Genomic DNA, 16523 nt, shown 5'->3' on the forward strand with positions numbered 1-16523 from the left:
TCATGTGTTATTGATCTTATACATTGTTGTATTGCATTTTATATGTTGTATGGAACCATTGTGTGTTATCTTGTAAGCCGGCCCGAGTCCCTATGGGAAAAGTAGGCATGGTATAAATAAAAGATGATGATGATGATGATGATGATGATGATTATTATTATCATTATCATTATTAGTAAACTCAACTGGACTTTTGGAGAAGCAATCACCTGGGCTGTACCCTTTTTTGTGCCTGTTTGGCTTATTCCACCTGTTTCTCCAAGTGCTCATAATCTTGCTGAAGGTGCAGGCATGTAGCCAGGGGGGGGGCTCGGGGGGCTTCAGCCCCCCCCCCCCCGAAATTTTCATGGTGGTTCGCGAAAAGGCCTTACTGGTGCATTATTTAAACTCTTATGTTTATTCATATCATGATCTGATCACCATACTCAGTATATCCCCTATGCATGGGGGTATTGGGGTAACGAAACAAAAGGTTTGCTAGGCTAGACCCTCTTTCACTCAGACTCAGCCCCCCCCCGAAACTCAGCCCCCCCGAAACCCCCCCTGAAAAAAAATTCAGCCCCCCCCGAAACGAAATCCTGGCTACGGGCCTGTGAAGGTGAGAAAACATTCTGGAAGTGTCTTCTTGTAGTTTACCTAAGGCAAGAGAATGGCCTTGGAAGAAGGTAACCATTTCTTCTTTATAGCTATCATCTTTTCAGCAAGGAATGTGTGTTTCTTTGTTATTCATTTATAAGTAAAGATGCATAGATCTTTCTCGAACCTTCCAGTACTGGAATTCCTTTGTAAGAAAGGGGAAAGAAAGCACAGATACAGATGTTATTATAAAACCAATAGGCATACATACATGTATCTGCATGTATGTATGCATGTATCTATACACAAATGGACAAAAACCTTGGCAAGAAATATAATTGAATTTCAATGTGTAGCTAGCAGAGATGAGATGCTGAAGTTAGTGATGGAAAAGCGGAACAGGGCAAGCTCCTGTTCTCAGCCTCAGGGCTTGCAAAGATGGATGGTTAAAGTCAGAGACAGAAATTAATTTCCTTTGGGAGTAAACAAAAACACAGGGGGATGTTGGTGTCCTTTATGGACAGGTAATAATAAAATTAGAGTTAATGAAGGTTAGAGGACACGACTCCCAGCTGGGCTGATGATAGAATTCAAAAGAGGCTACTAGCTTTAAAAGCATATTGTCCAAAATGGTGGTTAGCAGATTACAACCTGTTTGTAAAGAACCCCCTTTCCCACTTTGGAAGTTTTAGACTTAGCTTTTAGTATTTTGGAAAAGGATACAGCTTTTTTCCCCACAGGAGATTCATATAGAATATTATTCTGTGCAATAATGTATTCTAAGCATGTCCCCCTGACTAACCCTATCTTACAAGGCACTAGAAAATTCCCCTTATCTAAAAAGCAAACATCTGCTTACGCTAATTTAGAGTGCTGTAGAGTAAAATCTTTTCTTCTTGTATTGTGGTGGCAAAATCTCACTAACTTCAATGAGGTCAGAATTTATTTGTTTTTTGGTGATAGTTTCTCTTTTTATTCCGAACGTCGTGTAGAGAGAAAAAGACCTAGCTTGTATGTTTTGTTACATTTATTATTCCATACATAAACTCTTCTAAGAATAAATTTGGTTTATAATATTAAGTATTGTTTGTTCATAATGAATGCATATTTAAATAAGGGCAATAGGTAAATATATTACACAAAATGTGTAGACTTTAGAGCCACAATCTTTAAGCAATAAAGCAATACTTTAGTAGTAATAATCTGCTCTCAAAACATTATTTTCAGTGCATTATGCCAACTCTTTCAGCAATGTTTTGTTCTGATCTTGTCATATAGTGTTATGGGTATATCTTGCAGGTTAGAAGTGATTCTTGAAACAGCAGGAATGAATGTTGAGCCCATTATTCGACGCCCCAAGAACCTTTTACATTCTTTGTAAATTTAAGTCACTGAGTGTCATGGCCACCAACTCCCAGCAGTCTGCTCGGTCTTGCCTTCAATAGAAACAGACACTCCCCAGCATTTGGAGCAAGCCAGTGGAGGGTTAACCATTCCTTCTCCTCTGGAAAGAGGAAGGTATCACAAGCAGAGAGTTACCAAGTTAGAGGGCTACACCTTTAGCATTTTGAATTTTCTATCAAGGGAGTGAAACCTGGGAGGTCCAAGAATCATATGACTTCTTCACCCACTGTGAGAGGTCTGCTGTTCCTTTAGGCCAGGGGTCCTCAAACTTTTTAAACAGAGGGCCAGGTCACAGTCCCTCAAACTGTTGGAGGGCCGGATTATAATTTGAAAAAAAAAAAAAGAATGACTTCCTATGTGCACTGCACATATCTTATTTGTAGTGCAAAAAACACTTAGAAACAATACGATAATTAAAATGAAGAACAATTTTAACAAATATAAACTTATTAGTATTTCAATGGGAAGTGTGAGCCTGCCTTTGGCTGATGAGATGGGATTGTTGTTGTTGTTGTTGTGTGCTTTCAAGTCATTTCAGACTTAAGTTGACCCTGAGCAAGGGCCGGGTAAATGGCCTTGGAGGGCCGTATCTGGCCCCCGGGCCTTAGTTTGAGGACCCCTGCTTTAGGCTGTCTCTGGGATCCTGGCAAGATCTCACTTTGATCAACCTTCTTCCTGAAAATCCTGACTGAGTCCTACCCATCACTTCCTTTTCTTCAATTTTTAGGAAAAAAAAATCAAACTTTTCTAGTGATTTTACATTTGACAAAACTATAGAAATATCTCACATTTCTCAGTGTTCCATAGTATTAATAATGATAACATCCATTGTGTTTCTGACATTTATATAAATCATGATATGTATTCAGGATATGGCAAATGCCTCTGAGAATTCTTTACTGGTCATGCTGGATCTTTTGGGGTTTTCTCCAAACCCCTTTGATATCCTTTCCCCTGGCAGACATCTTTAAATAATCCTGCAAGCACTACATTTTTTCCCCCTGGATTTTGGTGGCATCTCTTATAAAAGCATTATTTCAGTGTTGTCCGTTTTATGGACAGCTTCTTCATTCACAATGGACTTCCAACAGAATATCTAGTGCCAGTGCATTGACATTTTTGGTGAGTTCCAGTTAGATATGGACAGAACCTACACAACTGATTTTGTTACTTTGTCATTACAATAATACGTGCTTACACAAAATTTAACTGAATACTTTTCATGCACAAAAGCACTAGATTAATTCATAACACCAAAAGAGCTTAAAACATCAAGAAGAATGATTCAGTGGCAGGAATCCTCTGTTAAAACCTCCCCAAGAAATGTGCATCCAACCTCTGTTTAAAAACCTGTAGTGAAGGAGAGCCCACCACCTTCAGAAGGAAACTATTTAATTGTCATATATAGTTCTCTTCTTCTATTTTTAACCAATTGGTTCAGGTCCTACTCTTTGAAGCTGCAGAAAACAAACTCATTCCACCTTCCACATGACTGGCCTTCAGTTATTTGAAGATATCTGTCATATTATCAGCCTTCTCTTCTCTAAGCTAAACTTACCCAGCTACCTCAAATATTCCACATAGAACATTTGGCGTCTATAAAATTTGGTTGCCCTCTTTAAGCTGTGGTGTCCAGATCTGGACCTAATATTTCAGGTAACATCCGACCAAAGAAGAATAAAGTGGTATTCTTACTGCACTTGATCTTGATGCTATATTTCTGTTCACACAGTCTACAATAGCACTGGCTTTTTTGTGGTCATATCATGCTATTGATTCAAGTTTGTGGTATATAAAGATGTTTAGGATTAAGCATCTTCAACAGATTTTTGAATGTTTGGTCTAAAATCCAGAGCAGATTCACGGCCCCACTTTTGCATTATAATACATACTGCAGGGTTTCTAGAGCTTACACAAAACAGTGGCCAACACAGCAGATGAAGATGCAATTTGGGGAGATAATTTTAAGCCATTCCTTTTTCACACTTTTCTGAATCCAGGTGATATTGTTCCTTCTTTTCCTCTTCTGTTTCATTAGTTTAGGAGCCCACGAACAAAGCTCTAAGGTTACATGTCTATTCACACTTACCTGAGAGTAAGCCCCATTTAATTTCATGGGTTTATTTTTAAATAAGCATGCATAAGAGTTGTTATGAAGCAATTAACTGGAGTAAAGATCTTTCTGATACATTCTTTCCAGTCCATTAGCAATCTGATGATCTTGTACTCATTGGCCATTCGGACATCAGTTCCACATCAGCTCCAGAGAGAATATGGATAATCTCAGGGTGCTTTCATAACAAACATACTGACAGATATGTAAGAAAATGTTTTTCCTACTCTAGATGAAGGTACAGAGGATATCACTTAATCTATGATATTTGTAAGAGTTGTATCTGTTTTTAAGAGCTGGTTTCTTCATATGACGGCGATGATTCCATTGTGTTTTTTCTGTTACACCCTTGTAAGTAATCTGTGCTAGAAGTGAAATGGGAATTTGTCAATTTCCCAACTGGAATCAATATCTAAGTTCCCAATCCCTTGACAAACTTCTGTCTTAATTAAAATGGCACATTGAAAAACATGTGGGAACTTTTTAAAGTGCCTGATACAACATGAACTGCATACATTTGGAAACTGTGCCAGAGTTTGAGAAACTGCAGTTTTGCTATAAAACATAAAGGTGTAATCTTTCCGCTATTCACAGAACATTGTTTTTGCTATTTAATTGGGAAAAAGTATAAACAACATGGCAAATGGTTCAACATTATGGCTGTAGTTCTTTACTCATGGGAATGTTCTTTGCTCATGGGAATGTACAACTCAAATGTTTTGTAGCAGGAAAAGAAAAATTGGCCTACTGAAGCCGCAGCCTTTGCCAGTTTGCCTTCTTTTCTCCAAGATAAACCTACCCAGTTTCCTCATAGGTTTTGACTTGCAACCTTTGATCATTTTGGTTGCTCTTCTCTGAACATGTTCCTATGGAAAGTCCAAGTAAAGGACTATTTCACAGATGGCCAAGGGAAAGAAGTGGGGAGGGATGGGATGGGTTGGGAGGTGGAGAGGGTACATCTACACAGGAGAAAGAATGCTGTTTGACATCACTTTTACAGCCATGGCTTAATGCTATGGAATCCTGGCAGCTGACGTTTTACAAGTTATTTAGCTGTTTATACCAAGGAGTGCTGGTTCCTCATTGAACTACAGCTCCCATGATACCAATAGCATTGAGCCATGGCTTTTATTATTATTATTATTATTAAACTTTATTTGTACCCCGCTAGCATCTCCCGAGGGATTCGATGCGGCTTACAACAGGCCGAAGCCCAGCACAACACAATACAACAATACAATACATAGCAAAATAAAACAGTTAAAGCAGAAAACAAAAGCAATAACAATACAACAAGACTGAGCCGGCTGGTGTGGGGTACAGGGTTAAAAGTGCTGAAAAAAGTGTCGGAGGGATATAAGATTAAATTGGTGTCAAACCACATCAATTCTACAGTGTCAGAATTTCAAGTTCAATAATAACCTGTAGGGACACTCCGCCCCCCCCCCCCCCCCCATATTTTCGATCTGTAGTTGGTTGAATCTGTGGATGAGAAACTTATGGATATGTAGGGTCAACTGAGGCAATTGATGGTATAAGGAAGAAATGAAATGGATTCAGAGATAAACATTTATTTTGTTTTTCCCTTGTGAATTGAAATATAAAACATTCTAAATTCTGAGTATTTAGCTGGATGTCCATGTTAAGGAAAAGAGGGTAGTGTTTACTGTAGTAACTGTTCAGCAAACACTGCCTTTCGTTTCATGAAAATTTCAATTAGCACCAAAATCATTTTGAAAATAGTAGAACCATTCCAAAAATGCAGCCGTTGCTCAGCTGCCATTCAAGCAATAGATGTAAATATAAAACAGGGTGGTAAAAGGCTGGCTAAACATCTGGTAATATAATTTTGCAGACATTGTCTCTGCTTCTTTGTTTAGCCTTCATGAATTTGTTTCTCTCTCTTTGTAATAAAACGAATTCCTCCAAAACAAAAATCTATGTGTTTTCATTTCAGTAGGCCTCAGTATATCACATTGCAATGAGACTAAGCGATTGTGGCCTTTAATTGTTCCAAACAGAGAAGAAATTCCACAATTGTGGCTTCACCCAACAGAGTGATGCTGTGTCAGATGAAGCTGTGTCTGCCAAAATCCTTCCTTCTATACTATTACTAAATATGGATGGATCCTCTTCAGTACTGAAAACAGGGATGGCCGTTTTTGGTTATATTGTCCTTGCCAATACATTTCAAATCTTTTCCCTCTGCCAGCTGAGAGTACAAGTGCTTTTGCACATTTTTGATGGCAAAACATAAGGAATCATCAGGCAAATGTTGATTTACTTTGTTTCCTTCAAATGTTCCTTCTATAACACACCTTACCATATAAAAGGGCAGGACTCAATGAAGACATTGTTTATACCAACACCCGTTGAGCTTCATTCACAGTCTGCAGATCACATCAAATGGAAGTAAATGTGGGCCTCAGCAGAAAAGATGATCCCACTGAAATATTGAAAGCACATACACCACAGCACTTCCATTCTTCCTTGAAAAAAACTAATCACCACTGAGGTTGTGTGTCAGAAAGTTCTGGGTCATTTATTTTATCCTTGCCATCTCAATATCTATAAGTCTAATTTCAATTAAAAAAATGAAAATGGTACATTGCTCTGGGGCTGTATGCACATTGCAAAATGATAGCAGTTTGAAACCACATTAAATGCCATGGCCCAACGCTATGGGCTTCCATGACCTTTACTCTTCTTTGTTGGAGAGCTCTGCTGTAACAACAAACTACAAATCCACTTAATGTGGCCTTGACTCACATTACTTGCCCAAGCCCTGGATCTATCTTCCAGCAAATTTAGGGCAGTCTAATCAACTATGCCGCTTCTCCTTCGGGGCAATTGATTAGATGCCATCCCACTTTCCTCAGGTTCAGGCACCAGGAATGATGCTATTCAGCACACCATGGAGACTGGAAGAGGGGTAGAGAAGGGGGAGGTATTCCTCCTCTTCCTCGTCTGCCATGTGCACTGGATAGTATGGAAAGTGCCAAGGAGATTATTTTTCAATTTTGGTGTCCAGTGGGCACTGCTTAAGTAAGGTAGAGGGAGGAAGGTTCAGATGGTGGGTGAACAGCTGTGAACCGGTTCAGCGACTGCTGGTGTAACTGCCATGCAGCTCCCAAGGCAGCTTGGGGCTCGCAGTGTAGTTAGTTCTGTTTCTGCTCTGGAGCATCCTACTCCAGATCAGCATAGAGATTTCTGCTCTGTCAAGATGCACCCTTGAGGGAATTTCTAGAAAATTATATATGAATTATGTTTCTCCTGCCTAATATCTGTTTTGAGATTGGAGAGAAGGAAAAGCTGCATGAAAGGTTTTAAACCCCACTTTTCATCTATGCTTCAAACTTTTCTCTCACTCTCCTTTCTTCTGCCTTATAATCTCATCATTTTACCCCTGCCATGCTCTAACTTACTGATTTCCAGATGGAATTTGAGTTTCCTGTGACAGATAATATGGTCAATAAAGATGTCAAACAATTTTAGCTGCCTGGAAGAAAGAACAAGATGATTTCATTTCCAATTACAGAATGGCCCCCATACCTATGGAACCAGTACCCTTAGTTTCACTTCCCTGCCTCTGACAAAACATATCCTCTCTATGAGTTTTCTAGGTCCTCTAAGGCGATTCTGTGGTAACATGTAATGGAAATTGTTCATTTCAAAATGGTTTGCTAATCTGCAGTTTCTTGTTTTCATGGTAAATTCAGAAATGTATCCCTTGCAGATACAGGGACTATAGTACACATATAACTGGATATTGTATTTTTCAGCAACAACAACAACAACTATTTTTATTTCTTACCTGCCTCTCCTCAAGGGTCAAAGCAGGGTACAGCACAATTAAAAACACATAATTATAAGAATTATGTAAAATACATATATTGAGATCTGTTTCTATGAAATATATATATTAATATACACCAAACAGGGATTAAAGTACAGTAAACACAAGACATGTGTTTAAAATTTATAATTAAAAATTGACTGAGTAGTCCTGCTGGAAGAGATAGGGCTTCAATTGTCTTTTAAAATGTGACAGCTGATTTAGCTGTCAGAGTTCTGACATGTCATTCCACAGTCCTGGGGTGGTCAATGGAAAGGTCTTCTGGGTTATGGTTGACAGTCAGGTTCTATATTGCTGGCATTACAAAAATGCCCTTCAATGCCCATGAAGATAAGGAGGTTAGTAGATTATATGGCATATAGCCATTACCTATGATGCCTTGCTGTCATCTCCAAGAGTCTGTTGCCTCTCTTTTTCTGGAAGCAGGATCAGTCCTGATGGTCAACAAACAAAAGACTTTCCCTCTCCTTTTCCCTTCTTAGTAGTATAGTTTTCCCATTTTGTATACCTACATATTAATGAAGAGTACTATTTGTTTTTGTCCTTCTAAATGGTTATTTAATATTTTAAATAAATTCTTGAAGGTTCTTTTACCACTCTGCCAATATATCAACTTTGAGAAAAGGAAAAGCTCTCATTGTCTCAAGAACACATGGAAATGGATGATAAATAGCGTCTGTCGACATGGTGCTCTATGGCAATTGCAGTTGTTGAAATCATAATTTTTCAACCTTTTGTTAAACTAATAGGATTGTTTTTGCAATATGAAAAATTTATTAAGCAAATAATAACATTTCAGAACTTAGTTATGGTGAAGATGAGATCATTCACAGTGAATTTTCTCTCTGGCTCCTTGCAGGCCAGTTTCTGACATATGAACTGCTATCTTCAAGAACTCACTAAAAAATAAATGAACTCATAAAAATGATTTGAATTGTGTGACCTCCTTCTGTAAGCTAATGCATGGACTCACAGAGGATCCAACATTTAAAAGATTGTGATTATAAAAATTCTACTTTGAATGTCAATCAAATGCTGCACATAGCTATTATGCCTACAGTATTGCACAGATTAGCTAAAATTCAATGACAGGGAATGTGATTTATGTCAATGGTCAAGAATAGTCAATGTGGCCCTTTGGCCACTAACCCTGACTCTAGTCTGGATCTATGAAGTGACCATAGTTTCAGTTTGCATACATATGCTCAGTATTCCAAGGATGATGAGAATTGTGCTGGGTTACAATGCTGCTACTGCTGCTACTGTCATCAGAATGCAACTCCACTAGTGAGGGTATCCATGTAGGAAGGGGGTGAAGGACAAAACAAGTTTCTGATGAGTAAATCAGCAGTGATAATGATCATGACCTGTTCTATGCTGCTGTTATATGACATACATGTGTTTGACTTTTTCTTAGAGTTTCCCCAGAAATGACTGCAAAAACAAACTTCCTTTAGTTTTTTTTCTGTGTCAGGAGTGACTTGAGAAACTGCAAGTTGCTTCTGGTGTGAGAGAATTGACTGTCTGAAAGGACATAGCCCAGGGGCTGCCCAGATGTTTAACTATCCTGTAGGAGGCTTCTCTCATGTCCCCGCATGAGAAGCTGGAGCTGACAGACGTGAGATCATCCCACTCCCTGGATTTGAACTGCCAACCTTTTGGTCAGCAATCCTGCCAGGACAAGGGTTTAACCTACTGTGCCATCGGGGCTCCTTCCCTTAACTAAAGGCATGCACTTCCTTATTATGACCTGAATTCAGCCTAAGCATAGTTCCTGTTGAAAATCATGGTAGTCAAGTATTTTGGATTTTTGTGTGTGTGTCAGGTGTGAGAGAATTGGGCATCTGCAAGGATGTTGCCCAGGGGATGCCCGGTTGTTTTGATGTTTTACCATGCTTGTGGGAGGCTTCTCTCATACCCTTGCATGGAGAGCTGGAGCTGACAGAGGGAGCTCATCTCAGCAGGCAAACTTCTGACCTATCAGTCTTCAATCCTGCCGGCACAAGGGTTTAACCCACTGCACCACTGGGAGCTCAAGTATTTTGGATTGAGAAGCTATCTTAGAATCATAGAAGAGACTGCCACGTAGGAATACCTAGTCAAAGCAGGCAGAGACCCTGGGGCTAAAAACAATAGAACAATTAGTTTCACACAATAAGCCTTAACTCAACAAGTTCACAAAAAGAAATATAATGGGACAATAGAACACTAACAAGCACACAAACAAACATCCTTACCCCAATAAACATAAAAGCTTTAACCCAGTAACATCTCCCAAAAGACTCTCTAGGGCTGGGGATGTTTAACCTCACAGACACAAGTGTCTTTTCCATTGCACCCATGCAAAATACCCCTTTTGACTTTCCCTGTTAGTCAAGCCTCTATTCATAACATTGGAAGTGTTGATGCTCAGCTGCTTGGGTGTCTTATTTTCAAGGGCATGAGCTAAATTTTCTCAAAATCCATTAATTTCATTCATTGTTTTCAAAATCTACTCAATGACATGTCTTCTGGCTTCTAAAGTCCTCTAAATGTACTAACGAGTTTCTCAATATGTTTGGAATGTGGCCGAGCCTCTCAGATTCCATCCCTGGTGCTTCCTTTTTGTTTCCCCTTTCCTTTTCCTGAATTCATCATGGCTGTTCCATCCTAATGTGTTGTGTTTCTTAATGGTGCCCATGGGTAGCCCACTCCTGCCTTCTGCAGAGAGGTGGATACTGCTCAGTGATGGAATAAAAGATATGCAAGTGCAAACTTGTGCCACTCTTGGGGGTTCCTCCCTCGATGAAAGGCGTCATTATAGCAACACGATCATTATCATTATCATGAAAAATCTTTTCAAGGAAGCGATTCCACCTTCTGTTTCTGACACCTCATTTCTCTGTGGTCTCCAGAGCCTCTTTTGTATCTCCTAGGAGCGTCAGTTCACATCTTAATCTCTTTGTGTGTAATCTTATTACAGATAATCCCATTTGCTGGAGATGTCAGGAGTACCTTTTCTCTATGTGAGGAAGGATTTCCTCTCATCTTGTTTTTTTGTAACTGATCCCAGATACATTTATTGTACAAACAGGCTAGCCAGAGTGAGATCTCCCTCAGGTTGAGGTTGTCTATATCCCACTGACATAAAAACGTGGGGAGGGAAGAAGGTTTGGCAGGGGGAGGACACTCACTTTTCTTTTTCCAATTACTCTCGGCAAAATGACTCACTATTTAGATTTGTTGAAGAGGGATTTTGTGATATTTTCCCAGCTAAAAGAACAAGATTTATAAAGTAATTAAAAAACAAAAAAAAGCTCCGAATGACTTTTAGAGACTCATTTATCTTGGGCCCAGTCAGGTCTTGAGGAAGAAGACACAGTGTGAGCCGTCTTTGTGTTGATTTGGTGTTTCGTTTCGTTTTAAGTAAATTGCTTGTTTAAGGCTTGTCAGTTTGGGGAAGATACAGATGACTCTCTGTTTATAAAAATGGGCCACAGTAGGTAACCAATGATGATCTGAAGGATGTAAAGGCTTGGGGCTGGGGTAGGGGGTTGAGGAAGACAAAACAAACATGGAGGATAAATGATATGCACAATTTAGGGGGAAATGCTGCTCTTAATTCAGTTTAATCTGACATGCTAATTCCTAACACTCTTCAATAGTGTACTATTACTAATGGTCCCCCACCCTTTGAGATTAAAATATCTAAAATCTAATACTTGTCTTAATAGGAAGAGGTAGAATAAAAAACAGTCACTTTTGTTTGATGGTTTGTAAGGGTGTGTGGATGCGGGGGAGATGTTTGTACCACTCACTGACTGGCTAATGAATAATCAGATTTCACAGCTTGAGTGCTGGGGTGGTAATTTGGTTGCACGCCATGCTCCAAATCCATGGAATAGTGCTTCATTAATGTGAAGACCTGTATAATCAAACAATTAGCAGTCTCTTTCCTGCTCAAACAGCTTTTCATCAGCATATATAGTTTGGTATAAGATGAGGCTCAAGCTGCCCAATGTGACAGCTGAACTAGTCTTCTAATAAATCATGGTGGCTACAAACCAGTGTGGACACAAGAGCCATTAGAAATCCACCGGTCAGGTTGTCATTCCAGAAACATTAGAAGACATATGAAAGAATATTTGGGGTCGTCAGAGTGTTGTTTTTCAGTTGGGCATTCAATATGGATAAGGGTTTTCCTTTTTATCTGAAATCATTTCCAAAAATCTGTGTTGCTTTCTTCAGAAAATGAAATAGGAGAGACAATAGCTAGTAGAACACTGTTGATGGGTATATCTGGTTGTACAAGAGTTATGAATCATTTGAAAATCAATGGCAGTGGTTTTCAATCTGTGGATCAACTCCCAGAAATCCCAGCCAGTTTTCCAGCTGTTAGGATTTCTGGGAGCTGAAAGCCAAAACATCTGGGGACCCAGCGGTTGAGAACCACTGATCTGTAGGCTAGCAGTGAAATCTATGAAGAAAGCTTATTTTTCTGTCACCATTACATTCCACAGAATGGACCTCCAATACTTTCCCCAAACTATGTAAAACTATTGACTGCTAGAATAGTCAATTACTCACTGTAATCCCTTTGCTTCATTCTTTACTAATAAATTGTTGAGATTCACTTTGGGCCCTTCCACACAGCCATATAACATAGAATAACAAGGCAGATAATCCACAATATCTGCTTTGAATTGAGTTATCTGAGTCCACACTGCCATATAATCCAGTTCAATGTGGATTCTATACAACTGTGTGGAAGGGGCCTTTGACTTAAGATTCCAGTACAGGGTCAAGTCCAATTAAAGCAACTTTGACACCCACTTGCCATTTTATATGATTCTTTCTATCACATACCTATATATCTTAAGGATAATGATGGGATATTTGGAAAAATGAGGCCTTCAACTTGTTTACTCAGTTTTTGCCCTCCTTGACTGGTCCATTCTACCCAGATTGGACAGATGCTATTGTCAAAGGAGGTCATGAATGTTTTAATGAAAGGGAACTGTTGTTTCTTCCTTTTTAAAGCAGGCAGTAGGGAGATGTTGAAGAAACTCTCAAAGGTACTGGGAATTTTGATGAACAGAACAGTGTTGAATACATCAGACTTGGTGAAGGTAGCTGAGAAGGTGAGGGCATTGAGAAATTCATTGCCCGATTTACCGGGCAAGGCCTGTTGCGGTGGGGGGTGCCCTCCCTCTGGCCATGTGGTTAGCAGGGGCTTCTCTTTCCCAAAAGCCCCTGCGCTGCTGGAAGTTTCCCGCCACTGGATCAGCTGGCCAACCGGAGGCTAGCTCCACCCAGCTCCTGGCATTGGCCAGGGGGCGGTTGCACCCTGTGCCCAGCAGCTTTAAATAGGCTGCGCTGGGCCCAGCAGGCACCAGGCCTGCTTCGAGTTGTCCTCCCACCCACCCTGCATGTTCATGATTTTGTTCATTGTTACAGTTGTTCATTATCTGTTTGTCACAACTTGCGTTGGCATGTGGCATGGGCCCTGGATCTGGTGCTGCCCCTCCCCTATTGGCGGGGAGGGAGCATCCGGTGGTTTCCAGGGGTGCCGTGTCATGTGGCCCGGTATTGTGCCGGTGGGCCCCTTGTTGGACTCATCAGGTATCGGTCAGCAGTGGGCTGATCAATCTTGATCCAGAACCCATGCCTAGCAGCCAACCCTGTGTTCCTGTAATTAATAAATTAAGTTGTGGCCATTTTTACTCCATCTACGTGTCTGTGTCATCTCTGGTTCTGTGGGAGGGAGGAGTGTCGCCCATCCACACGCAACTTACTTTTGTTTTGGCTTCTAAAACAAACAATATTTTAACCCCTTGATGGGTATATATACTATTAACTGGTACAATCAATCTACCCCACAAAAATTATTAGTTTTGGCTTTTCTTAACAAACTTCTTTTAAAGTCTCTCAGCAATGTGGAGGAAGTTGCATCGTCTGTTTCTAGTTGCACTCCATTTCCAGATAATACATTTAGAGTACTCACATCTTCCAATAATAGAAGTTATTGCTGATGGGAATTATCCAATAGCGAGGAATGAATCTCACAAGGTAAAAATTGCAATCAAGGCATTGGCAAATGCCTTGCCAAGCTATCAGAAGCAGAAACTGGCCCGTTTCCACTTCTTCCTTGCCTGGAAGAAAGCCACCACTGAACCAAGATATCTCAGAACTGGTGATAATCTGCAAGGTGGTGAGTTCTCCCCTGGGAGCTTATTCGGGTAGGACTCTACAGTCTGCTATCTTGGCCTGGTTCTGTCCCACTGTCCACACCTCCAATGGATTCACCACAGTGTTGATGACCATTAACAGCTGGTAATGTCATTTCTGGTGAGATCATATGAGGTCACTGAGCCATGTGACCATGGAATGGGACGTCACCAGCAAGCCTCTGTGAGGGAGTTGATTGTAACCGGCAGTCCCAATGTACCCTTGGTCTGGCCAGCCATCTGGATATCCAAAGAGCTTTGGAGATGCTCCCAGGCTCCAACTCCATAGTGTTTATCCTGGATTAATCAGATAAGTGTAGATACTAACTTGGTGTACTAATTGCCTCCTTTTCTGAGTGTTTGGCTGGAGAACAGTTATCCATACCAGAGGTGCATCCTGACTAGACTACTGCAATGCAGTCTGTAATCGTGCTATCCTTGAAGACTTAATTTGGTATACAATGAAGAAGCTAGATTGTTAACTGCTGCAGAGCATTGAGAATATATTATTCTGAACTTTAAGGTTCTACACTGACTGCCAGTTTTTTTTCCTGACCTAGTTCAAAGTATTGGTTTCAACTTTTAAAACTTTGAATGACTTGTGACCTGGTTATATTAAGGACTACTTGATTTATTATGACCCTACTTGTTGCTCAGAATTTCAGGAGACGCATTTTTGGCAATACCATTAACAAAGAGAGGCCCACTGGGCACACACAAGGAAAAGTGTTTTCTCTTGTGTTGCTTCAAGATTGTGGAATATCCTCCCCTTGAAGTTACAATCAATCCACATTCTCACTGCCTTTGGGAAGGGTAGAAGATACATCTATCCAATTTGTTCTTCTAAACTGCTATGTTTATTACAATGGCTTTAATGGTTCAACTGTTTTAAAGTTTTAATAGTATTTGTAAGCTGCCTTGGGTGCTATTTATACTGTGAAAACAGGAGAAAACTGCAATAAATAAATGAGAGCAAGTCTTAGGTCTGATTGTCACAACTATTCTTCTTTTGCCTGCTTTATTCTTTATTTATTTTTCAGCTAAGTTGGTTTAGATGTTTGTGGTATTCCAGTTCTGCAAATGACCCAGCTTGTAAGCCAATGTTAATTTGCAAACTTGGAATAACCAGAGCTTGGAAAAAAGTATTTTATGGACTAGAAGTTGATAATTTTTCAAACTTCATTGCTAAAGTAGTTCAAAGAAATAACACACATGTATGGTGTTTGAATTGACTGAATGTCAGCTGTGGTTGGAAAAAATCAGCCTTGGGGAATTTCAGTGCACATTGAGTATATCTGATAATGCTGGCAGAGTAACTAGTGTTTTCACTCTGAATAGGGCACTATCAAGGAGTACATCAAAGGAGAGTGACAACATTTCATAAAGTAGGCAGAAGAAATAGTACACTGACAATAGAGCATTATATGCATGCCCATTTCACTTTGTGTTCATGTAAAGGGAAGCTATCAACACATTTTCAAGGGCCTTCCAGTTATTCCCATGAGCAATATCCAAAAGTAGAGAAAAGTAAAATATAATTCACTGGACAATAATATAGCAAGATGGGCAATAAAGGGTGGACTGGGCTGATGCTCTGAGAAAAATTTGATTACATGGGGGGTTATTTAGCTGCATGCACTCAAGCAAGCAGCTAATACCCCCCCCCCCCACACACACACATAAGCAAAATGAAGTGTAATATATGGGTCACTCTGACTGGGCTTCTCAGTCAATGAATTCAATCTAAGGTGGCAACTGCCCGGTGCCTGTGTAGTTCCCATCTTAAAAGGGCACAGTTGTCTGCCCCTTGCCCTAAAAGAAATCTCAGGACCTGACAGCAAATACGCATATAGACTTGTCAGTCTTGGGAAATGTCCTCCACTGTCACCATGCCTTCATTTGGAGGGCATACGGGAGACATCTGGTTGAAGTTCCTTTTAAGAAAAATCTCTTAGAGATGCGCTGGAGCTCATGTGGTGATGCCACAGTGCACACAAACAGATTTCTCATTTTTTTCATTGAACTCTAAATTCAAGCTCTGTTTAATATTATAAATATCTAAAGAAAAGAATGGTTGCAGAGAGTTCTAATTGCTTTCCAATTGTGCTCTCCTTGAGCCACCTGGGTGTCCATGGCTCCATTTTTTGAAAGCCTGATCAGTAGTCCACACAGGGGAATGGGAAGGAAGTCATGTGTCTTCCATGACTTCAGGGATATACAGTCATGCAAAGGTGTACATTTTTGGGACGGAATGGAGTTTTAAATGCACCTTTTAAACACTTGTCGTCTTCTCCCCCTTCCTTTTTTGACACAGTTTTCAATGTTTACATGACGAATCCTGAGGGGAGCAGATAGGAAGCCCTCTTGT

This window comes from Anolis sagrei, chromosome 4, assembly GCF_037176765.1.
Source record: "Anolis sagrei isolate rAnoSag1 chromosome 4, rAnoSag1.mat, whole genome shotgun sequence".
NCBI lineage: Eukaryota > Metazoa > Chordata > Lepidosauria > Squamata > Dactyloidae > Anolis > Anolis sagrei.